The sequence below is a fragment of the Typopeltis vanoorti genome, chromosome 6 (assembly GCF_054136105.1).
Source record: "Typopeltis vanoorti isolate ZY-2024b chromosome 6, IOZ_Tvanoo_1.0, whole genome shotgun sequence".
NCBI lineage: Eukaryota > Metazoa > Arthropoda > Arachnida > Uropygi > Thelyphonidae > Typopeltis > Typopeltis vanoorti.
This window is the reverse complement of record NC_143554.1, coordinates 80,070,859-80,096,881: the sequence shown is the minus strand read 5'-3', so window position 1 is coordinate 80,096,881 and position 26,023 is coordinate 80,070,859. Positions and strand designations below refer to the sequence as shown.

Genomic DNA, 26,023 nt, shown 5'->3' with positions numbered 1-26,023 from the left:
ACATGGTGTTGATTATGTTGGTGAGATGTACGACATCTCTTCGGGGTTGCAGTTTAATTATTCTATTTGTTATGCCATCTGGGCCAGGGGCTTTTTTATTCTTTAGCTTCTTTAGAACTTCATAGATTTCCGCTGGTGAGGTGTTTGCAGGTTTGTTGTTGCAGGTGCCGGTGAGTTTTAGTGCATGTCTGATATGGAGGTGAATTTTATAGACACGCTTGATGTCCAAGTTGTCGTATGTAGGGCTACACTTTTTTCTAGGTTCTTTGCTATCTCTTCAGCATTTTCTGCGTCCGTGTGTACTAAGCCTCTGTCTGACTTGAGTGGGGGAAGAGATTTGTTTTTGTTTCTGAGGCTTCTTAATATGTTCCAGATGGAGTGTTCGCCGGGTGATATAGAGGCTAGTTTGGCTTCCCATGTTTCGTTCCTGTGAGCTTTAAGTGCTTCTTTAACTTCATTGTTCAGTTTGTTGAGGATCATTTTGCCATGAGGTGCACGGGTGTTGTGGTACCTTTTCCTTGCTTTGTTTGTGTCCCTAATTAAATCCATGATGTCTTCGGGTAGTTGGTTTGGCTTAAGAGTGGTTTTGGTAGAGGTGACAACCTTGATGGCTGTGTTGATTTGTTGAGTCAGGCTTTTGACAGCATTTTAAATTTCTTTTATGGATCTGATGTGAGGGACAGGTCCAATATGTTCCGATAGTACTTCTGGTAGTTTTTTTCATGAGATGAAGGATTGGGGGGGGGGGAAGGCATCAGTTGTTCTTGCTTTTCCAGCTGGTGCAGGATTGGATTGTGAGCGGATGTCAGCTTGTTTAAAGAGTCTAGGCTATACAGTAGCTTAATATTTTGTAGGATAGCAATGTTAAGTATGTCGGCTGTGCCATACATACTATGATGTGTTGGTTCTGCGAAGCCTGCCACCACTGCATAATTTGATCTGGAGTAGCTGAAGAGGGTGTAGCCGTTTTCTCTTGGTGATTTTGCTGTTCCATGCAGGGTGTTTCGCATTTAGGTCAATGGCAATGATAACTTGTTCTTTATTGCTCAGGACGGCATCCAGATCTGAATGTAACCACAATGGATCCTTATAAGGACTGGCTTAAAGGGGCGAAGCAGGAATGCTTTTCATCTTCCCCGTTATATATCTGTAGAGGACAGTGTAGGGATAAGGTGTTATTGAGCAATTAAAGCTCTGATCATGGCAAGAGGGTAACAGCAATAGCCGAGTCTCAGTTAGAATTTCATTGGCTACAGCATTGCCATCCATTACCCACCAAGGGTATTGGATTGCATGATTCAATCACCGCACCTCACGGTCGATTGATTCATCCTCCTCCCCACACAGGAACCAATGCTTATGCACTGATTATAATCATATGATATAAAATATTTAAAGGTGTACTATATTTCTAATAGAATCTTCTCAAATGATTCAAATATTTAATCAACCTTCTGGAATTTTAAATATTATAAAATTTACAATACTATTTCTAAAAATAACATAAATCTTAAAAAACAGATACGTTAGCATATCTGATATACTGGGTGGCCATAAAATAACTTTCCCTCTCTGGAGACATCTGTAGCTAAAACCAATGAACAGAATGAGACCAACTTTTATATTGAGACTTTTGAAGGCATGGAGAGATGATTTTCGCGAAAAAAAAGATTTAGTACCAAAAGTCACAGATAGGGGAAATTTTGGCGCTGGAGGAGCCAAAAACAAGCGGATAATTACATTATAGGCAGATAAAATGGAATAATAACATTTCGACGCCGTCAGGAACAGCACGTCACTCATTTCAGCTGGATATGTGGCGCGTTACAATGATAATAATAATAATAAGAAGAAGAAGAAGAATTAAACTAAAACAACAACTTGCGAGAGACACAGAAATTAATGTAGTGATTGAACTCACAGGAAATAATGTTTTATTCATCAGAATCAGGGTCCCCTGGACCACATACACGATTTTCAATGTGCTGACCTTTCTTGTGTACAACAAATTGCATCCGGTGTGCGACATGCTCTACAGCTGAGCATAAGGAGTCGAATCGGATGTTCATAAAAGCCCTTTTTATGTTCTCTTTCAAGACATGCAAGTTGGGAACGCCACCAACATACACAACGGATTTCAAATACCTCCACAGCCAAAATTCACATGGAGTGATATCAGGGGAACGAAGCGGCAATGCCGTTGGAAAGAACTGATTGATAACCCTCTCATTACTGAAATGCTGGCGTAAAAGGCGCTGTACTGAACCTTCAATGTGTGGCCGTGCTCCATCCTGCATAAAAATTATGGAGTCCAAACATTGTCTTTGCTGCAATGCAGAAATGACAAAATTTTCCAGCATTCGTCGATAAATCTCTTCAGGTATGAAGCAGGCTACAGGACCTGTAGTGATAATACGCTCCAAAAAGTATGGTCCTATTATGAAATCGGCTGTGAAACCACACCTCACGGTTACTTTTGGAGAATGCAGTGGTACTTGCTGGATCGCTTGTGAATGTTCAGATGCTAAAATTCTGCAGTTGCGAGTGTTGACCGACCCATTCAGATAAAAATGAGCTTCATCACCCCACAATATTCTCCAAGGCCAGTCATTATCGACCTCCATTCGGGCAAGAAACGTTAGCGCGAAGATCATGCGCTTATCATAATCTGTGGTAGTTAGTGCTTGCACACGACTGAACTTATACGGATAGAAGTGAAGCATTTTCCGTAAGATTTTCCAGACTGTACCATAAGCCATATCAAGTTTGCCAGGGGTATGGCACGAGCGCTTGGACCAGTACTGGTCCCTGTGTCGTCGAACACCGCAGTAGCAACGTCTGCTACTGTCTCTTCTTGCACTGCTTTCTGTTCCTCTGTCAGGCCTCGGGAAGGAGTGTCTAATTCTTAATGATCCAGTTTCTTCAAACTTTAATCATAGCTCTCAGTGCTACAGCCGACATAGGACCTGTACGCAGGTTATAAAGCCTTCTAAATTCCCGAAGGACCGCTACGGCATTGCACTGTCTGTTTAAGGTAAAAAAACTTAACAAGTAAATCATGCTGAGGCAAGGTAGGACGCATATTGAGCACAATTCATCAGTCATTCGAATAACTGCCTGAACGTTCCCAAGGGGCTCGCCAGTAGTGTCCGGCACCTGTGTGCAAAACTTTAGTTGGTGTCCCTATCCCCCTCCTCCAATAAAAAAAATCACTTTAAAAAAACATTTTTTTTTAAGTATTTCCTCCTCGTTGGCGTGTTTATTATCCTGGCGCCCGTGTGCGTCGCATACATTGCACATATGGCCGGAGCGCCCCTGAAGTTCTCAATTCCTTTTTAAGTGGAATTGGTGGCGCTGCTGTCACGTACGCACGGTAAAATTTGCATAATCCTTTTTACCTGAGTTTACTGCAAATATACTCCGCCAGCGCCAAAATTTACCCTATCGGCGACTTTTGGTACTAAATCTTTTTTTTCGCGGGATTCATCTCTCCATGCCTTCGAAAGACTCAATATAAAATGTGGTTTCATTCCGTGTATTAGTTTTAGCTACGAATATCTCCAAAGAGGGAAAGTTAATTTATGGCCACCTTGTACATCACATATGAAATACATCACATCAAATAAAGTATCAGAGAGAGAGAGAGAGAGAGAGAGAGAGATATTTGCTCCCTCCCTTCAAAATTTGAAATTTAAAGTGTATCTATCTATATATATATAAATGTTAAAGATACTAAGCAATTTTATAAGCTAGGTTTCAATCCTTTTTCCCAAGTAAGCAAACAGATATGTAAGTCACGTTTGCGCCTGCACATAGTGCAAGTCTGACCTAGTATTTTCCCCTAATGCAAAATACATCTCCTTGCGGAGATGTATGATGCTATGCATTAAAAACAAGGGCCATTACCCAGACTGGTTTCGACCTTTATTGACTTCTCGTCAGTGTTTCAGGCGCAAACTTAATTGTTTGCATAGTTGGGATTAGGAGTTAAATAACCAAGCTTATAAAATTACTTGGTAACCCTAATATACAGTATCCCCAAGTTAAAAAATTAATCACACACACACACACACACGCACACACACACACACACACACACACACACAGACACACACACACACACACACACACACACACACACACACACACACACACACACACACACACACACACACACACACACACACACATATATATGTGTGTGTGTGTAATTAATAAATGTAATAAATTATTATCTATATCTCCTCCAGAGATTCTTATTAAAAATAAAAACATGTTGTAGCAACTTCTATAGGTAAAGTTGATAAGGCTCTGTATTACTAAACCTTGGTATTTAGGGTCTAGCTACTCACTGAGGAGACCTCAAAAAAGATTGAAACCGGTCTGGGTAGTGACCCCACCCATAATGTATTGCAGTATACATCTTCTAGTGAGATGTGCTTTACATTATGGGAAAATACTAAGAATAGTGATCAAAGCTTTAACCACCTTTACAATGAGTTGCCCTGGTGTTGTACCATCTTTAGACTTGAACTTTGTTTTAGTGTGTGTGTCCGGGCGGTTAGTCTAGTTAGTCTAGCTCTTTGCAACCACATGCCGGGGGAAGGAGTGTTCTAGGTTCAATTCCCGCTGGTGACGTCAGGAGTTGAAAGATCTTCCTTAGCCATAGCCAAGTTAGCCGGCCTTGGGCGTGGACAGTAGGTTTTTTTTTTTTCCCCAGTTTATCCTGGGGTTTTTCATCGCTCAAATAGGCAAGCCGGACCCGTGAACATACAAGATACAGTCACAGGATATAGTACAGCAAGTAAGGCAACTGGAAACCACCTTGCTCATAGTCACTTCCCTAGTATGGTAGCATAGCTACCCCTACCATCCGTATGGATGAAAGGAAACTAATCATCATCATATATATATATTTGACAGTATTTATTCTCTTGTCATTTCCCCAGCCTCTATAAAATAAAAAATACGTATATCTACGAATATCCTGTATGAATGTTTAAGTCTCAGTCATATCATTCTCCTGTTTGCTGGTGTCTGCTATCCACAAATACTCAATTTTTATTCATAATCAGTATTTCACAATGCTGATGCAATTTTTGCCACTCTCCTTTCCACTCTCTCTTCGCTGTATTAGAATCGCAACGGACACCAGGAGACAAGACCTGCGCACAATAGACCAAGTGAGGTCTTATCAAGGCCTTGTAAAGAGGCAAAATTACATGCGTATCTTTACATGTGAACGTTCGTTTCAAGCATCACAGTTATCTTTCGAGTTGTATTTGCAATCTTTGCTACATAGTAACTGAACTTCAGAGTCCTATCTACTAACACACCAAGATTCCTAGCCTCATCAGTTTCTTCCTGGGGTTTTTCATCGCTCAAATATATATATATATATATATATATATATATATATATATATATATATCATGATCTGAAGAGTTTGGATTCGCCATCCCTTTGAGAAAAGCATTCAAAAATCCCAGAGATTATCCATATTATAAGTGAACTAGTCCTGTTTCACCAATTTCTTGTATTTAATCCGCAGAAAAAGAACGCAAATCAAAGGAATGATAAGAAGAAAGAAAGAATCCTTTGTTGACTTGACAACCATATTTATAGCGTTATTTAATTAACATACTTGTCCGTACACTTTTAGCCATTCTTTTTTTGCTGTTTGCTGAATAATGGTATATAATAAAGTAAAAACATTATCGCGAACCACTATATTAATTTTTTTATTTTCTTTTATTATCTTTGTTTTTTCCCATTCATTTCATTGAATGGAATGAAACATGCTGAGAATGAAGCAACAGTGCTTCGTGATTTCATGAAAATAACATAAAAAAAGACTTTTTCTTTAGAAATGACACTTATGTCAACAACAAAAAAAAAAAAAAAAAAAAAAAAAGAATGATATCCCTCCTTTCCGGGTACTTAAATTCTTTCTTTTCACAAATAATAATGATTAGTTTGATTTAGTGTATAATAAATTTTTTATATTGTTAAACAATAAATAAAACGCTGACAATTATAATATTTTTAAATTTATTATTACTCTTCCAACGATAAAGAGCCAAGAGGCTATTTTTCCGGCGATATAAATTAAGTTAAGGGGATAATAAATCCCGTATTATTTTACAGCCGGGTACGAAACTCGGAGATCGAAATCCATCGCCGGAAAAATAGCCTCTTGGCTCTTTATCGTAGTAATAATAATATATGGGTACACCGGTCTGGCAATTCGTCACTAAGGGTATATGTAACTTCGGTTCACTTAAACCTTGGTATTTCAGGTCTATCTACTCACTGATAAGACCTCAATAAAGGTCGAAACCTTTATTGAGGGTTCGACCTTTCATTTTCTCTTTGTTCCCAAAAGATCAGTTTTGTCATGGTCTGGGTAGTGACTTCTCCTCATAATGTATAACAGTAATACTTTGGAGCTGTGTTTTACATTATGAGAAAATATTAAGGATAGTGACGGAGCTTGCTCCACCTTTGACACGAGTTGCCATAGTGTTGTACTACCCAAGTGATGACCTACGCTTGGACTCGCCGATAGTTATTCGGCATTAAACTCTTAGATTTCTATCTCCGAGTTTCCTACCCGGCTTTAAAATAATACGGGATTTATTGTCCCCTTAACTTACTACTCTTCCTATTTTATTTCATATTTCTTATTTTTTAACTTTTTAATTTTATAATTTAAACTTATGTTTACATCTGTATTGAAAGACAAAACCAAAACTTGTAGTTTATGCTAAAATTCAATTTACTTCTGAACACTTGGAACATCAAAATCTTAACTTGCGAAATGAAATTTTTTTTTTTTAGCATTTTATTTTCTCAGATAAATTACATACGTTATATGAACACAATTATGCATAACAAATACTTTCTCTTACATAAAGTTTTTTTAAAATAATAATAATAATAATAACTGTTTACAACGTATATTATTATAATATTCATAATGATGATTATTACAGATGTTTCTTTGCAATTTTACACTCTATATATACAATATCAATGGATATAATCACTCCATACTGCATACGTTTGTTACAGTTATTACATACATTTGATTACATATGATACGTTACTTACATTTGTTTACATATAATATATTTACATGTGATACATATATTACATGCATTTGGTTACATATGATACATCTTCGATGAGAACTAATTTCTCTGCTTTCATCTTCGAAGCTTATATATAAGCTTAGCTGAGGATGACACCAGTTGGTTATTATTTATTGGTTTTTTTTGCTGTGTTTGGAAGCTACGAAATCTATGATTGAGAAATTCGCTTGAGCGCACGCACGCACGCACGCACGCACGCACGCACGCACGCACGCACGCACGCACACACACACACACACACACACACACACACACACACACACACACACACACACACACACACACACACACACACACACACACACACACACACACACACACACAATAACTTGGAATGTCTTGATGCGTCGCTGAACTGGAAGCCTGAACGAATATATTGTGTTTCATTAAGTCTGTATGGTATTTTGGGTGTGTGTTTCTTGTTCATAGTATGTCCTTAGAGCTCGTTTCAGGCTATTGTAGTTTGTAAGGTTTCTGTATTCAAATGGTAATTTGTTTATCACGTCTGGGATGTAAAAGTTTCGCGTGGCTTTTTCGTAGTGATTATTGTATTTATATGTGATATAATTAGTAGTCTGAGGTCTTGTTATACGGTATGTATTTCTGACTGTCCTGTAGTTGGCATCGAAATAATGCTTTAGCAAAGCTGCACAGTGACATAAACGTTTTGCTGTCAGTATTTTGTGTTCTGACATTGCAATGTATATAAGGTCGTTATTTTCTCTTTGTTCCCAAAAGATCAGTTTTGTCATTTTGTACTGTAGCGACATTAATCTATTTAATTTGTAGGGTGCACAGAAAGCATACGTTGTTATAGCGTATATTAGTATATTTTGGCATAGTGCTTTGTATATTAGTGTTTTTAGGAGTATGGGAATTATGTCTTTTAACCTGATTAATTGAGTTTGCCACTTATTGTTCGGAGTTTGTTGTGTAGATGATTTATATAGCTATTCCAGTTCATATCTGCATCGAAGTAAATCCAAGGTATCGTATTGTTTCAACCTGAGTGATTGTAGTGGTTTTGCTGTTCTGTGTGTTTTTTTATGTTGGAAAGTGGATGTTGGATGGTTATATATGTGTTATCAACTGGTCGAGCCAGTTGATTTCTGAATATCATTAATTTTGTCTTTTCTTAACATAGGTGTATGGAGGTTTTCGTGAGCCAGTCTATGATCAGATTTATATCATGTTGCAGATTTGCTTGGGCTATACTTGCGTTATTATGGATGGATATTATTGCTGTATCATCTGCGTATTGGAATATCTTAGCTTTGAGTGGTAACTGATTAATATCGTGCGTGTAAATGTTGAATAGAGGTGGGCAGAGTACAGCTCCCTGTGGTACTCCACAGGTTACTGTTAGCTCTCTGCTTCGGTTTGACCCGATACGTGTGATATGCTTTCTATTTTGAAGGTAGTTTGTAAACCACCTGTGAAGAGGCCCGTCTATACCAACATGCCTCAGCTTTTCTAACAAGGTTTGATGTGTGAGTGTATCGAATGCTTTAGTTTGATCAATAAAGACTACCATGGCAATTTTGTTTTTGTCTAAGGCGGTATTAATTACGTCTGTAAAGTCTTCCAAGAGAGATGTTGTTCCTTATTTTTCTGAAAACCATATTGTGTTTTGGGAATAATATGAAAGGTCTCTGTGTATGCTGTGAATTTCTTCAGTATGATCCGCTTCATAATTTAACTGATAATTGGTAATGTTGCTATGGGTCTGTAATTGCTGATTAAATTTATTTTTCCATGTTTGTATATGGGTGTGATTATGGCGGTCTTTAGCATACTAAACTTTGTCCTTTTAAATATTTTAATTATTAATTTTAGTAGGAAAAGACTTAAAATAGTTGCATGTTACTTTATATCTTTAGGTCTTATACCATCAAATCCTGGGCCTTTGTTTGGTTTGATTTGATGTATTGCAGAGAGAAGGTCAGCTTTGTTTATGGTTGGGAACCATAATATCTGTTTTGATTGTGGTCCAAGGGGAGGTCACATTTTGTCACTGGGGGAATATTTCTGTATAGGTCTTGTATGGAGTCTGCAAAGTATTGGTTAAAGTCGTTTGCTAGTTGCTGGATAGGTTTTGCGTCTTTCATGAAGCTGTGTTTTATGGATTCGGCGGCGGTGGTGTTGGGAGCACAATCTAGCATCTCATTGATCAGATGCCAGGTTTGTTTCATGTTGTTTTGTGCGGAGGTTAATTTATCTCTGTAGTAGCTTCTTTTTGCATTTCTGATTTGGGTTGTAAGGCAATTCCTTGTTATCTTATATTCAGTTTTTAAAGCTGTGTTATTTGGATATCGCTTTAATTCTTTCAATAAAGTGTCCTTTCTGTGTATTTCTAGGATTACGTTTGTGTTATCCAAGGATTTTGTGTTGTTTTTGAAAGAATTCTATTCTGACTTTCTTTGTAGCTTTCTTATATATGAACAGCTCGCATTGTAGTCAGGCTGTGAGAACAGTATATGCTTCTACTATCTCATTACTTTTTCTTTCCAGTTTGTTATATTTTGCGAGATGAAAACCCCCAGTTTACACGATCTAAAACAATCCCATGTCCGTTCCGATAACTTACGTTTGGTTGAAAAGTCTTAGAAAATGTTCTTTACATCCTAAATGGTATTATAACCAAGGCCTATCCAATCAAAGGATATTGTCATTACCTAGTGGAGCTCCTGAGGCTCTTATCTAAGCCCAGTGAAGGAAAAATGAGATCATTCTCGATAAGGCAGCATGTGTGTTGATATCCAGAGTTTACCAAGTCATCACCGTCATTCTGCTGGAGAGTAGCAATGATATGGACAATCTTGAATCTCGGATCGTTAGAGCACTACAATGGTTTTGATATGATGAAGAGGAATGGGATGTAGTATCATCAGCAAAATAGGATTTGAGGTTAGTGAAAATAGGTCATTATGGTATGAGAAGAAGCATGAGTGAAAGTTCACAGTTTAGAGGCAGTGGGAATTATCCGTCTCGGCAGGTAGCGCACGATCAGAGAACAAACTGTCTATCGAAATGCAAAGTGTGGAAGACAGTCCACAATATACAGGGTGTTCGGGATAAATTTGACAGTTTCGTAAGGAAAAAGAAAATCTTCTTTGTATCTATTAAATTTAATGAATTGACAAAAAAACATTACAGGCAGAGTTAATTACAATACTATCAACAAGATTTACTCAAAATAACCACCATTAGCATCGATCACAGCTTCAATTCTGCTTCGGAACCTCGAACAAGCTGATGCTACAGTCTCCCTGGGAAGGGCCGCAAAAACTGTTTTAATTTTATCCATTAACTGGGCTTTTGTATTACTGGAAGTGCGATTGGTGTCTTTTTCAACTGCGCCCCATACAAAATAATCCATGGGGTTAAGGTCTGGGGAGTTTGGAGGCCAAACATTTGGACTGGTGAAGTCGTAGAAATTTTCAGACAACCATTTTTGACTTTTCCCAGAGGTGTGGCAAGGGGCCGAATCCTGCTGCCATACATACGGCCTACCATTGGCTACCCTTGTTATCCAGGGCTTGACTACAGTTAGCAACTCCACGAACAAAGCCCGAATTCCAATGCCAGGGTTCTTCAACACCTGTTCCTGCAGATTTGCGAGGAATTCTGCTGTACGAACGCAATCAGATCGTCTGCTAGGGATCTTTCTTCTTGCTACATCCTCGTAGTCACCATTGCAAGTCTCTAGTTCATGCCTGATTGTTTTTACTGTATTCAGGGAGCATTGGGCAGCAGTCGTAATATCCTTATTTTGATGGCGGGCACGAATCATCATGATACAAGTTATTCTCTTCCATGATTCAGGTGGGTTCCAGCTATCCATCCTTTCTGACATCTTGTATATGAATGAAGAAGGGTCCAAACTTTTAAATGAAGAGAAGTGTGTGTTAATACATGTAACTTACGGAAAAATATAATTAATTATAAATATGTCAAATTTATCCCGAACACCCTGTAGTATATTAAGTAGGCCTTTATGCGGGATTCGCTCAAATGCCCTGGCAGTGAAAACTCACGCGATTTTTGTTTCAAAATTTCCATGGTTTGTGTCCCAAGGTGGATAACGTTGTCAACGAGATGGATTGCATTAAGGGTGGTGGGATCCATATTGCTGATCATCAATCGGTAGGCCTCCAGGTAATGAAGAGGGTGGCGTCGATGAACTTCTCTTTCAAGAACCATCCTCTTCATTTTCAAGATGATTGAGTTAAGCAATGGAACTAGAATTTGATAGCCACCTCCCATCTCCTGCTTTGGGAATGGTTGAAATACAGGAATTCAAAATGAGTATGATATGCTTATTCTCTGGAGCATAAATTTAAATCAAACGTGTAATGGTATCATCTGGATCAGGAGACGTTAGTATCCATCAAGAATTGTTTTATGATTAAGTCAAAGATCGGGTTTCACCAATTTAGTACTGGAACTTTAAAAGCTAACCATTCTTAGATTCAGGAACTTTTATTTAGACTCCTCGGTCGTGCATGATATTCAGTGCTGAGTGATATACCACCATTTTATTGGAGGTCCAAAGTGGCTGTTGCCATGTTTAAGAAGGAGTCTCTTCCCCATTCATATCTTAATACACTGTAATTAAATAGAAACCAGCATTCCTTCCTCCGAAAGTAAAAGCGATAAAGAAAACATGCGAGCTGGGGTCCAACTGTAATAGTAAGTGAAAGAGATTAGAGAATCTTCCTAAGCTACTAGAAACTAATAATCCAACCTAGTAGTCTGCTTGACCATAACTAGACGAAGTCAGATTACGGCAGTGGTTCTCAAGGTCGTGTATGGACAGGACACCACACACTCCATGTTTGGGAGAAATATTCACAAGTCTTTCCTACATCGCCACTCATGAGTCTTTTAAGAAAAAATATCACTGTGGATCAGAAGAAAAAAAATTTCATACCTTAGACTGTTGAACCTTGAATCTCTCTTCTTTATGATCTGTTGCTTCTCAAGACTTCCTTGTCTCACTCTGTAGCTTTCACGTGCTGTCTTTACTTCTCATTTACTTTAGATGACCATGCTAATTTCTTTAGTTATTTATCTCTGAAAGCTGATTTCATGCAGTATCAAAACAGAGGAATTATTTTGCTTAAAAACCAAGCTCAAAGGAAAATAATTTCACTGTTTGAGCAATTAGACTGTGTATTTGAGGTTTCACTATTTCTTTCGTTCTCTTGTTCCAAATACCCGATTTCATCTTAGCTCAAGTCAGAAATCGTAGCGTTACACTAATCCTATGTAATTCGACAAAAAGAACAAAAGACTTTTAAAGGATCAGATGCAAAGACTTTGCCTCCTGTTTAAACCACAGTTTGAGCACGCGTCTTTTCAAGAATTGTTAAAGTATATATTCTTGAAAGTTTTGGCGTCATGTTTTCCAAAAGAAGAAGAAGAATACGAGAAATGTATTTTAATGGGAAGAACTGTGAAATAGATGTGCAGAGGGTTCGACGTCCATCCACCTTCACACATAATGTGCGATCAAAGGGAAAAGTTTGCAATCAAGTTGAAGAAATCAGAGGAATTAAAAGATGGACCATGAGATGGGTGATTTTTAAAGAAGCCTTTATACTAAATATAATCACAAAGAACCTTTCATATGCGAGAACAAAATATTTGTATAATTTTTCCATGACATTTGTCTAAATATACGTGACACATTCAAAAATACCTCCTGGTAACCGACTGTTGATGAAAATAGCAAGGAAAGAGGCAAATATGGTTATCAGAATAAATGGGGAAAAATTGAATCAAGTAAAGACATTTAAATATCTAGGAAGTGTTATTAGCAATGATGGAAGATGTAAAAGTGACATAAAAGCAAGAACAGCGATGGGAAGCGATGCCTTTAATAGAAAATAGAATTTATTCAGAAGTAAAATGGATAGAAACCTATAGAAAAGACTAATAAATGTTGTGTGTGGAGTGTTGCCCTCTATGCATCTGAAACTTGGCCATTGACGAAAGAAGAAATGAAGATTTTGGAAAGCTTTGAGATGTGGATTTGGAGAAGGATGGAAAAAATCAAATGGACAGATAAAATAGCTAACGAAGATGTCTTAAAAAGAGTAGAAGAAGAAAGAGGTCTGTTAAGGAGGATAAAAAGAAGCAAGGGAAACTGGATCGGACATATTCTGAGAGGAAATGAAATCATCAGAGAACGCCATGAAGGAAAAATAGACGGATAAAGACCCAGAGGAAGAGCAAGGAAAACAATGCTAGATGACATGCTCAATGGAGACAGGTAACACCACCTTGAAAGAGAAGGCTCAGAACAGAAGAGGGTGGAAGGAAAGTTTCTGCTACTAAAAGAACTTGCTCAATTGTAGAATACTAAAGAAGGAGAAGAATCGACAGTTAGCAATACGCTGGATAATGTAAACCGTTTATGAAATCAGAAGTTTCTAGATGTGTTTTCCAAGTTTCCAATGATTTATCACCTTTTTTAGGATAACAAGAAATAACTTCAGTCGACATTCATGCAAAATAAATAACAATGGAATATGAGAGGATAAAAATCGACAGAAAACAGAATTCAACTACGCAGAAAAAACTTTCTCAACAATCGAAATAAACTTCCAGCAGACCCCAAGAGATATATAGATTGCAAAAGAATTTTATGATCAACTTGTGACAAAAATAATGCAAGAATGGAAGAAATAAGACGACTGAAGAGTAGATCTTCTGTAGTTGGTAATACGAGAGCTCAAGAGACAGAAGTATGGGTCAAGTATAAAAAATTATGTATCAACTAATCCGTTTTTATAAATAAAGGGAAATATTTAGAAATCCCTTCAGAAAAATAATCGTCAAACTTCAAAACCGGTTAAGAGAAAAATTAACTAAAACACTGTTATGTCTTAGAATTTTAAGTTATCCGACAGACACGCAGGAAATAAAAGAACTGCTGTATATTTTGCAGCTAACCATCTCCCAGTAGTATATATTATAACTCGCACTATAATCAGCTGCAACAAGTTAACCCTCTGCTGAGGTTTGACTTTGCGTCAGGTACGCTTACGTATAGTTTTGAAGCAAGAACCATGCAGATAATAATAATAGATAAAAGACAAGAACACGGTAAAAAGTCTACAGATATTATTCCACTTTTGAACTTGAAAAACCAATGAAATATTTACATTCCGATTTGCTCTTTGAAGTCCGCCATTTTGACAAAGGGAAATTCGAAAAGAATATAGCATATTACTTTTAAATAATGCAGTCCAAGTAACTTTGAAATAAACGTTAAATTTATTCTCCAGATTTTGATCAACCCGGAAGGCTAAATTTGTACTAACAGCAATAATACCACCTGGTTGTCAGTCCAGAATTTTTTTTTAAAGGCCACATCTGGTACATATATTAATTGCGAAAAAGCTTGAAAACTTACACCTGCTTAAAATGTACACATACATTTTTTAACTAAGTAAATAAATATATGTAGAAATATTTAGCTCTTTCATGACGGTAGGCAACAACCCTGATCTGATTTTTGTGCTTCTTCACACCTACTGTGTGTTTCGTCGATGGTTTTATATGGAATTTGTGTAATAGCAAAGTTCTGAGAAAGACTAGCAGACTGGTGGCCACTCCACACAAACACGCTATTATTGTATTTATTTACTTTTCTCTAAATGAAGCCATGTAACTCAGACTTACAATTTAATAACTTTATGATTTATATAAGTTATCATTTTTCTCGGAGGTATCTAAAACAACCTAATGCCTCTGTCTGTGCCCTTTCCTATTCTTCCTTCTCTCTCTCTCTCTCTCTCTCTCTCTCTCTCTCGCATACCTCACACAGCTCAGTCGAGACCCCTTCAAGAACACGAAATGATCGTTTTACTACAGAAACATGCCATTTTGCCCACCCCCAGATAAGGCCCTTTCTATGCAACACACGTATAATGATTTGAATTTAGAATATGTTTATATAACACAGTTAAGATAAATACTTTAAAAAATATTTATTTCACTTTATTTATAGAATATATGAAACTAGTCAAATAGTATGGTATGTAGTGACAGTATCTTAAATTCCTGTCCAAGTTCTTTAAGGTTTATCCCTAATTTCTTATCTCTAAAAATTCCAACTCGGTTTTCAGCCATTGATCCAAGGTTTTCCTATGAAAATCGCATCTGCTGGTTAAATTATTTTATTTGCTTAATTATTAAGCAGAATATAAGATTGCTTAATTCATATTAGACTGTTCTCTTTTTAGGCTCACTAATCTTGAAACCAAATCAATTAGGGAGATATATCCGTTACCTTTCTACCTTAGGGGAAAAAATAATTTACAATACCTTACATTATATCCATTACATTGCCAATAGATGGCGGCACATATCGAAGTAAAAAATGTACTATAAGAATAGGGAAAACATTTCATTTTATGAGTAATATAAGCTCGATATGGTGTTGTAAAGTATATCACACTGAGCTTAATTAATGACCAGCTTTTTCGATTAAAACCATTGATGAATATCGGATGAAGAAAGAAACTGAATCGCCGTTTGATCGTAATATCAAAAACATCATGGACCTGTCATCGAGCGTGGAAAACAGGAAATACTACCTGGTAATGAATTTGAAAATCAATGTTGATATACATATTGGAAATATTACGTAATGTGAGCAGCTACTGCGGTATTAATTTAAAGTTTTGATTTTACTCTAGTGGAACAATGAGTGATTAATTGCATGGCTCTTTGATATGGTACGAAACAAAGTCCAATAAAAATGTTTTAAAAACAAGAAAAAAAGAACGCTAGTTTTTTGGGATATGGACTGAGTCCATGACTCTTTATCCCTTCATCTGATTGAAGAAAATTTGTAGATGGGGTGTTATTGAGCAAAAGCTGTAGTCATGGCTTGGTAAACAGCAACAATAGCCGAGTTTCAGTTAAAACTTCATTGGCTACAGCACTGCCATCTGTTATCCTGGGTGTTGTTCTAAATCACTTCTTCTGACGTAAGTAGTTTTTGTTTTGGCTAGATGGGCGAAGCAAGAATGTTTTTCATATTTCCCGTTATCTGTAGAAGTAAATGTATGGATGGGGTAATATAGAGCTATAAGCTCTCATCATGGTAGAGGAGTAACAACAATAGCCGAGCCTCAGTTAAAACTTCATTGGCTACAGCATTGCCATCCATTACCCTCCCTGGGTGCCAATTTCAGTCGCCTAGTACGACATGCATGGGCTACAGTGGGGCTATTCTTATCCAGGCCACCACAACGGGTGGTAAAGTTTAATTGTTATTTTTTTTGGGGGGGGGGCGGGTAGATGGACTGAGTCGTTGACTCTATCATCTGATTGAGAAAATCTATGAATGGGGTATTATTATTGAGCTATATATATATATATATATATATATATATATATATATATATACATAAAGCCTGTGTAGCTCAGTGGATGTGGCGTTTGCACACCACCGCGCTAGGCCGCACGAAGGAAGTCTTGGTTTCGAGTCTAGTCGGCGACTAGAAGAAATTTTTCTAAGCCTTTTTTCGACCGGTTCCCGAGTTAGTCGATCTCTGGCACGGGCAAGCAGGTTTTTCCTCCCGGAAACTCGGGTTTTTCGTCCTGTAAACTCAAGAAAATCGACCGTAGAACCCACATTATTTCAGACATTAAATATATTGTGTTAGGGTTAGAGACCGCGAGATGGCGGCACATTTGAGCCGTCTCTCTTCACTGCGTACCGCTAAATTAGTGATAGCCTTGGGCCATCTGTCTCTGATTGGGTACCAGTGGAGATTGAACTGCCCACTCAGTCTCCAAAAGTTAGATAGGGCTAAATGGCCTCGCCTACTCCCGTATATACGGGAATAAAAAAAAAAAAAAAAAAAAAAAAAAAAAATATATATATATATATATATATATATATATATATATTGAGACATAGAAGTTCTGATCATATCCCGATTCCGACCACCACCACCAAATCGCAAGTGGTTTCCTCAAGCCCTTATAAGGACTGGCTTAAAGGGGCGAAGCAAGGATGCTTTTCATATTCCCCATTATCTGTAGAGGACAGTGTAGTGATAAGGTGTCATTGAGCTATTAAAGCTCTGATCATGGCAGGAGAGTAACAGCAATAGCCCAGCCTCAGTTAGAACTTCATTGGCTGCAGCATTGCTATCCATTACCCTCCCAGGATTTGAATATTGACTCTTTTGCCTTGCCCTCGCAAGAAGTTTAAAATACTTAATAATCTTTAACTTTGTCATCATTATCATCAAATTCCTGCCATGTACCCTCAAGGGATGTACAGGATATGATAGTACTACATGAAACTTTGTGTATATAAAAATTATAAAGGTGTATGAATAATTTCTAATTTTTTATGTGATTCACCCATCGAAAAGTAATTATAATCCAAAATTATGTTGTTAATATTTTTAGGAAGATAAGGATTATTTTTTTTTAAAAAAATTCAGTTTTTATCAATCAGGTCTCCAGTTAGTGGACGCCTTGTCAGGCTATGAAATTCACCTTTCACCTAAAGACAAACATCGATGTCCTCAAAGCGTTTCAAATCCACAGCCTATTCGTTGGAGAGAGGATACGATATCCATTCGACCAGAAAAGCGCACTGAAAATGTGTTCAATTTCTAGAAATATGTGTTTTACAAGAAACGCTATTTTAAAATAGCATCTCAATTTTATCAAAAAATGATAAAATTAGTCTCAATGATAATTTTCTTAAAATAAAATAAAGGAAAATTGAACATTCTTCCACATAATTTGTGTACGAACAGAACAAGGAATCGTTGCTGTCTATTTGTATTAAATAAACATGTTATTATTATTATTTTCAGTATTAAGAAAATTATTTCTACATCAGTCAGAATACTTTAGTTTGACATAAATAAGAAAGTATAGTAGAGAATATTATACATTCATTAATACGGTATGTTAAGGAATGAAGGATTTTTGTTTCTGTTCTCCAGGTGCGGGTCTGGTTTCGAGCTGACTTCCGGACAAAGCTCCGATGCCGAAGGGTACATTCTCATAAGCATTATTGTAAATTCTAACTAACCGATTTCAGTTTTTGTCTATAAAATTTAGATGGATCTATAATATCCTCCATTATAACATCTAAAATTTTCCAGTTTTTTCATGTGTAATGAGGAGAAAGGCATTTTAAATTGTGATAGTCATAATACAATCTTAGGCTGTCTATAATACATCACTTAGTCAAAAGTAATTACCTGGCTAACGCATTATATTACACAGTACAGCATAATATTTATGATTACCTTATGCATAACAGGATGCTCGAATACCTTATCGAAGATTTAGTTATTCCTCATGCTAACATATTTTTAAGCAAATTATAATGCATATTCCTCATTTATCTTAACAGATTTTGTATGAAACCGCACTTTTATTCATAAATATTGGTGATTATAAACATTACTAGCAATCAGCGCCCTCTAGTATCTAATAAAAGATAAAGGTCAAAAATGTAGGACAACAGTAAAGATCACTGCTATGACTTTCTCTGGGTGTATTAAATATTGTGTAAAAAAGGTTGCACATGTTTGTGTACTTCTTAATTTATATTTTATCAATAATTTCCAGAAGAATGTCTACGCTAGATTCAGAAGGTTTTCTTGATATTTAATTTACGATGCCAGAGACACTAGAGTTCAAGTCATTTGTTAAGAAAAAGCGACATCGGTTTTATCTTTTTTTTATGTTTATATCGTGCAGGGACATAAAATATCCTTCATGAAAAGAGGTCACCTTCACTGTATCCAAAGTAATTTATGTTGACTTTTAAGTCCATTGACCGCTCAAATATGAAATAGCCAAAATTTCTAAAATACGAAAAATAAATAAGTAAATAATATATTATCTATTAACATTTGTATCCACCTGCACGTATACACCCAGATAAATTTCAAAACCTGAGAAGTTGCAGTTTTTTTGTTTTTCAAAACAGAAATTAAGGTCTCTTTGTTAGCTGTAAATCCATAAATGTAATTTATTTTGAGCTGAAACGATTTGCACGAGACTGATATTTTTAATCGTATTTTAAAATTACTTTTTAATTACATTTATTTGTTTTTTATTTAATAAATAATTAAAAAACAAATAAATTAAACATTTTAATTTTTATTGTATTTTCTAATGCATCAACTTACACACCACAATATAATTATTGTATGAAATTCACAGTATATAAGGAATTTGATAGTATCAATAAAAAAGCATGTTAAAAAGCACATTTTGATATTCAGTTTCGACTTATACTTCTCATTTCAAAATAGAGAAATGCAGCATACAGAATTCGTTGATCTTTGAAGTATCACAAGGAAAAACTTCTATTCATTTGCAATTATATTGAGGAATTTCAAAAGCAATTCTATAGTGCTATTTTTTTTTGAAATACTGTTGTAAGATGGCTAGACATAGTCAAATATGGAATCTACAGTTTTTCCGCGTAAGATGCAAAGATGGATCACTTTGTCAATCATTGGGAATCTCTCATGAAATATGGACAGCAGCCTCCAATTACAAAATTTCATCTGAATACTCGAGGAATCCAAGTCAGTTGATGCAAATTAATAATGAAGTTACTCTCTAGGAGAGAACATTAAGCAGGACGTGTGTAGTTGATAGCTGAAAAGGCATTTGTTTCAACTTGACTTATCGATATTTTGCAAGTGTATTGCATTTTTGAAAACTAATAGATTGAAAATATTTGGATAGACTGAAACTTTCTAGGTGGATTTGTATGTGTGTGTGTGTGTGTGTGTGTATGTGACAGAGAGAGAGAGAGAGAGAGAGAGAGAGAGAGAGAGAGAGAGAGAGAGAGAGAGAGAGAGAGAGGACTACAGATAAATATTAAAAATAAATAATGAATCCCAGCTATTGTACCCACCTGTTATGAAGATTCTCCCGAGATACAGGCTTTCTGGTAAGACACAATCCTAAGATTCCGTCACATAGGCTTATATTCAAATACCGAATAAAAGCAACAGCAGTTCACAACATCTCCCCAATGGTTAACACTGAAATGTTCATAATATTCGATAACGGAAACCAAGCTGAATCGGAGTTGTGTCCCCATAACATACATCTACTTCCTGGCTCAATTTTATCCGCTGTATCTTAATCTTCTCTGGTCTCAACAGTCAGCAATAAACTCATGTCCGTTCCGTTTCAAAACAGGAAACATTCTTTTGGCTATCATCTCACGGCACCTCTTTCTAGCCATGTGATACTCATTAAACTAGTTTTACGAATAATGACCTCTTAAGAGATCGTGAAACTAGTAAATGTTTTCCCGTCTATACTTTTTCTGTATGTTTTGGTTTCTTCCATGACTTTTATATAGCTTAGAACAAAGTTCAACGTTCATGCGAGTATTGTTCTCACATGACATTTTTCAGAGTAAAACTTGAAAACTAACTCCAGGAAAACATAAATCGCTTTGTCATAACAAATCCGATATCTTTGTCATAATAAAGTTATCGTATCACATAATATACGAAACACGCGCCTAATTGCTTGTAATACATAATAATATGAACCGAAATAAATACGTTATTATTTTTCATTAGAATATCTACATTTAAATTAAATCGAATTTTTGTAAATATATAACAATTTCTTTGGTGTGGTGATGAACATTTTAAATTCATATTCCCGTATTCTCCAGTTTATGCTGTGTATGGGATTGGAATATAAACGCTTGTTGGTAAGAACTCTCATTTAGAAATTGGTGGAAAATAAAGCTATACTTTGCAAGAAACATCATCGGTTTACTAAAGCGAGGTTATGTTTTTGCAATCGTTTATATTTTATCATACGATTACGGATAATTTGATAACGACGTACATTATAATAATGTTGGATTTAAGGCATTTGATAGGTTGCCAAACGAAAGGCTGTTGCATAAACTGGAGAATATGGGATTAGAATATAAACTCTTGACTTGGATCAGGGGATGGTTGAGAGATATATCAAAAAGTGGTATACAGTGGATTTGAATCTACTAGATTTAAGTTGACGAGCGGTGTATTACTGAGTTCAGTTCCAAATGACATTAGGAAGGATCTATCATCAGATGTGAATTGTTTGCAGATGATGGGAAGATAGGCAAGGCAATTTGGGATTCTACTGATATCCATCACTTACAAAATGATTTGAGCACACTGGAAATTTGGGCAAATGCCTACTAGTCTGCTATAAGTATAATGTTACACACTTTAATGTGATGAAATATTCAATGCCAGATTATATAGGTGGGATTATTCTATAAGGAATATGAATAAGACCAGGGATCTTGCAGTTATAGTGGAATAGGAATTTGAAGTACAACGGTCACAAAGCAAACAAAATTGCAAATAGAATTTAGAGGTAATTGCGATGTATTCAAAAACATTGAGATGTAAAGAAAAGGTAGTCATTTTGATTTTTTTTACGAAGCCTTGATACGCTCACACTTGGACTGTACTCGTATTTGTTCACCTGGGTTCAGAGGGAATAAAGAAGCTGTGAAAAGGATTCAAAGGAGAATTACAAAGATTATATCGAGATAATGAGATGTAGATTATGAGGACAGATTGAATCTTGAGAACACTGATAAATAGGAGAAAGAAGGATTAAATTATATAAGTCTGTAAAGTTATGAATGGGTTTGATTAGATAAGGTCTCATGAAATTTCTCTGTATAGAAGGTGGCATCCATGGAAGTTAAGTCTATGCACGTTTAAGAAACGAGTAAGTTAAACTACTTGCCCGCGCAAGTAGTTTATATAGTCCTTATAAGCAGAGCCGGCGATAGGGTCTTTGTCGCCGGCATGCAATGTCTATCTAAGCCCCCCCTGAAACGATCCAGGCGTGTGTGGTTCGTTTACGATAATAAAAATATAAATTATATGAAATTTCTTAAATAAAGTTTGACAGAACAGCCACATGTTGGTTCGCTAAATGTAACGAACCGGGGGTGTTGAATAGGCAGGATAATCGTTAAAAACCCGAATATTCAAAAAATTCTCAAAAGTTAAAGCAAATTTTGATAAAGCCACTTCACTTTAATCATTGAATATAATGATACAGGGATTATAGCCTTCTCACCGACCCGAATCGCTAACAAAATTAAAATGAATTATTTGAACTAAAGTTTAAAAAATTCTTGCATTTTACAAGTTAATAAATTCTTAGTAACTTGTAAAATTTTTTAATAATTTTTATAAGTGGAACTATCTTTTAGGAAAATAAAAGAAACTCAAGATAGATGAGAAAATAAGAAAATAATTCAGAAATAATTAGAACATTTAATATAAGTATTCAAAAAATAACATCTTTACAGAAAAACAGAAAATAAATTAAATTACATAAATATACTTGCATTTTTTTAAATTAAAATTTTAGGATTTTTGATTTCATATTCATAAAATTAGAAATAATGGTCTTAACGTCTAATTCCGCACATCTATAATTTTCATTAGCTATTAACGTCAAACTAACAAGCCTTTTTTGTTACATACTTGTTCTTAAGTAGGTTTTAAATTAAAACCTACTTTTAATCAATTTCAACTTGGAAAAGGAACGTTCACCGCTCGCTACACTAACAGGTAAGGTTAATAGCATTCTGAAAGCAATTGAAAAGTTAGGGAAAGATAAATTATTGGACACAATAAAATTAAGAATATCGAAAGGGTTTTGAATATTTAAATTATCCTTTCGAAAAATATCCCGGAAAGCACATAACTCGTCATATAGTTCTATTGCATTTACGTCTTTATTGTTGCCGTCCTTCAAGAGAATCTCTAAATCGTCACAATTTTTTCGTAAATCTTCGTTATTAATTTGTAGTAATCTATACAAGAAATTGAAATTATCATAATATGTTTTTAGTTTTCAAAACAGTCTATTAACGAACACATTGCAACGTCTAGAAGTGTATAAAACACATTCACTCTAAATTTATCTTCTGGCGATTGTGGCGTTTCGTCATGATGCTCGTAGTCAAATTGTCGTGTCTTCTTTCGTAGTCGAACTTTCGTACCAGTTTTAAATTCTTGTTCTCCGTCCACCTCTTCACTCAGTTCTTTTGCCGTTTTAGAACTTCTTTAAAATTTGTATCTGATCGATACTCTTGTAAGAATATTTTTAAGTTTTCGATAGATTCTAAAGCAAGTGTAATATTCATATTTTTGTCTTCAAGCATTTTACTCACAGAGTTTATTCTGTTAAGTAAAGCATACCCAGTTATAAGAGAGCAAATAAATTTGTAGTCCTTTATTTTAGCACATAATGTTTGTGCTTCATGCTGAGTTTCTTTATTAAAATTTTCATTATTCAAAATTTCAAAAAGTGCATCGTAAATTTCTCGTAACTGATATCGTAGAGGGCGAATTGCACTAATTTTACTTTCCCATCGCGGATCTGATGGCTGTTTCAATGTTAATTTTTTTACAAACTTTAAAATGCTTGCCCAACGTTTGTAAGAGAATGAAAAGAAATTGTATATTTCTTGAATAATTGCAAAGAAAATAATTGTATCTGAATTCACTTTGGCTGCATCGTTAATGATTAAATTTAGAGTATGAGCAACACATGGCACGTAGAAAGCTCGAGGATTTTTGTTCAAAAGCAAATTTTGGAGCCCATATTTTTTCCCTTTCATATTTGCCCCATTGTCATACCCTTGACCTCGCATGTCTTCAATGAGAATGGTCCATTTTTCCAGTTGTTCCATTATTGTTGCACATAAACCACGTCCTGTGGAATCTGATATATCTGCAAAACCTAAAACGTTTTCCCTGATCTTGACAATTCCATTGTCACAGGAAAAAAAGCGAATAATAACGGTCATTTGTTCTGCTTTACTCAGGTGTGCGGTCTAAAATTACGGAATAATACTTAGATTTTCGAATTGATAATAAAATTGTATCCCTGATTGCGTTACTTAAAGTTTCCAATATTTCATTTTGACTGTCTTTACTCAAATAGTGTACTCTATTGTTTCGTTGTAGGGTCCTTTCAACATGATTTTCCATAACGGGATCAAACTTCGCAAACAGTTCGACTAATTTTAAAAAATTGCCGTTATTTCATTTAATTTATCAGATGATCCGCGAAAAGCTACATTTTAGCTACCAAAGAATTTTATAATTTCAATCAAGCGTTCTAAAACACTCATCCAATATTTCTTTTCTATTGAGTCTCTCAATCAATAGTAGTTTTGTTTTTTCAATTTTTATCAACTTCCTTCCATTTTAAGGAATTTTTCATGTGAGTTAAACTAGTCTCATGTCTATGCAAAGTTGTACTTACATTTCGCCAATCGTTATAACCTTCTACAAGACTACTTGATTCGGTAGGTGCGAAAGGTTTGCAACAAAAGCAAAAAAAAGAATTTAAAGTTTCGGAATAAATGAGCCATGTTCTTGGCACGAGGTCACCGTTTTCCATTTTTCTATTTTAATACGTGTCGCCAAATTTATGACCATATGTATCTCTGGGATATATTATATTTTTCTTTTGAACAAGCACCATTTCATTTAAAACAACTCGTAATTTTTCATCGATATTTCCCCATTACCTGAATCTTCTAAATTTACAGAGGCTAACAATGTGTTAGTTTCGTGGTCAACTACAATTAAATCTTCTCTTAACTGTTTTTCACTTAAATCATGCGTCTTGTTATCTTGTTCAATAGTTGCAACAATACTTTCATGAAAACTGGATGATGTGCACGGTTCTTCAACTCTGATTTCTGATGTATCGAGTTGGTTACAATCTGCATCAGAATATTTTAATATTTAAACAAATTTATTAAGAGCCCCAGTTTATTTCTTAACATCTGCTTCTTTCGCTGCACGACGCTTATGATTTTGTGCACTGGATAACTTTTTTTTAAATTTTTGATTCCATTTCTATTTTATACCCACAAGAAATGATTACACAACACGACACAGAGACGAAATAACAGTCCGCACTGCGCTACTGTGAGTAGCCTACTGAGATGCGTACCATATGACTGGCTAACTAACCACAAATGTTTTGTACGAAAATTCGTTTCTGCACATAAAAACCGTTCACCATTTCACTTTAGATAGACTGCGGTGGACACAACATTCTGCAGGCAAGCATTTAGCCTGCACTTGCTGCAAAACTGTAAACAGCCGGCTGATCAAATAGGCGGCAATATACAATTTTTTTAAAATTTTTATTCGGTGTATCCGAACTTATTTATTTTAATATTGATCATTCTAAGAATTTTTTGTTTTCATCATAAAATTTTGTTTCTTAAAAATGAACTTATGAACGGTGCCCCGGCGGCGGCATCCTGTTCGTAGCGGCGCCCACATGCCCGCTTCCGCTGGCCCTCCTTATAAGGACTGGCTAAAAGGGGCGAAGCAAGAATGCTTTTCATCTTCTCCGTTATCTGTAGAGGACAGTGTAAGGATAGGGTGTTATTGAGCTATTAAAGCTGTGATCATGGCAAGAGGGTAACAGCAATATCCGTGCCACAGTTAGAACTTCATTGGCTACAGCATTGCCATCCATTACCCTCCAAGGGTATTAATCACCGCATATCACGGTCGATTCTCCATACCGCCCACACAATTAGTTTCTTATAGTCCTCATAAGGACTGGCTTAAAGGGGCGAAGCAAGAATGCTTTTCATCTTCCCCGTTATCTGTAGAGGACAGTGTTGGGATAAGGTGTTATTGAGCTATTAAAGCTCTGATCATGGCAAGAGGGGTAACAGCAATAGCTAAGCCTCATTGGTTACAACATTGCCTTCCATTACCCTCCAAGGGTATTGATGGCAATGTTGTAATCATTAATCACCCATCTCA

General features: G+C 35.9%; 1 protein-coding gene across 2 annotated transcripts in view; it reads right to left on the bottom strand.

The window, feature by feature from the left end:
- Window positions 1-20,475, bottom strand: part of LOC150105617 (sodium-coupled monocarboxylate transporter 1-like) — a 46,444-nt gene extending 25,969 nt beyond the window's left edge. For both annotated transcript variants that reach the window (XM_090394941.1, XM_090394943.1), the window contains exon 1: window positions 20,086-20,475. The gene's annotated coding sequence lies outside the window, so the exon portion shown is untranslated. The remainder of the gene's footprint in view (window positions 1-20,085) is intronic.
- Between the last annotated feature and the right edge of the window lie 5,548 nt (window positions 20,476-26,023).